The sequence below is a fragment of the Pteropus alecto genome, unplaced genomic scaffold (assembly GCF_000325575.1).
Source record: "Pteropus alecto unplaced genomic scaffold, ASM32557v1 scaffold72, whole genome shotgun sequence".
Lineage (NCBI taxonomy): Eukaryota > Metazoa > Chordata > Mammalia > Chiroptera > Pteropodidae > Pteropus > Pteropus alecto.
In genome coordinates, this window is record NW_006436811.1 from 1,627,864 (window position 1) to 1,628,844 (window position 981).

Here is a 981-nt window from a genome sequence, read left to right on the forward strand (position 1 = left end):
TGAAGGAAAAATAATGTTCCAATGAAATATAACTCATATTTTATTAAATTAAATCTTTTTGGATTAAATCAGCCTCAGACACACCACTTGCTTGTATGAATGATTCTAATCCAGTCTGAGAAAGGTTATGCAGGGCAGCTGGCTGTTTGGGTTTTGACTTATCTCCTGGCACTTATAGTCTTTAAGAGTGATAACACCATTTTTTATTTTAGATATTTTGATAGGTATATAGTGATATCTCATTGTGGTTTTTAATTCCATTTCCATAATGCCAGTGATGCTAAACATAGTTTCATTGAACATTGTTTTTTCACTCAAGACACTAGCACAGTGCCTTACACATTGTACATGTTGTGTACCTATCGATTATAATGAATGACAAATCTTCCAATCTAAGAATAAGACATATTATCTTATATTCACGCTATCATCCATGGTTATGTTATATACACAGTTTTATATACAAGGTGGGCTTTGTTCAGGAAAAAAAATCTCTGACGGATGTCATAAAAGTAACAGTTGCTCATCAGCATCAGGAGTTATAAGACTATGTGGGCCTTTTTAAAGTTAGTGATGTGTTTTTATGTGCTTTTTGTAAGGATGTTGGTCATAATAATGGAGAAAATGAAATGGAATAGTTAAGAATCAATTCAAATAGAGTTAGGAGGGTATTAAGGAAATGGGGCCTACACACATCTTGTGCCTCAGTTCCTAGAGCTGCTAGAAGTTGCTAAACCTGTTGCTAAACTCAGCCCAAAACATGTTGGAGCCATAAACATTCTGTAACTACTGCTACATAGACACCTAGAGATTTTACTTCCTTCCTTGTGGTTTTCACCTTCCTCGTTTGCATATTGGAACTAACCAATCCCTGTTAGTCTAGCCAGTGATCCGATCCTTCATTTGCATGAAAGAATTACATTTTGTGTTTTTTGCCTTTATAAACCCTGCCTTTCTTTGATCTCTCCAGAGCCCAGTTTG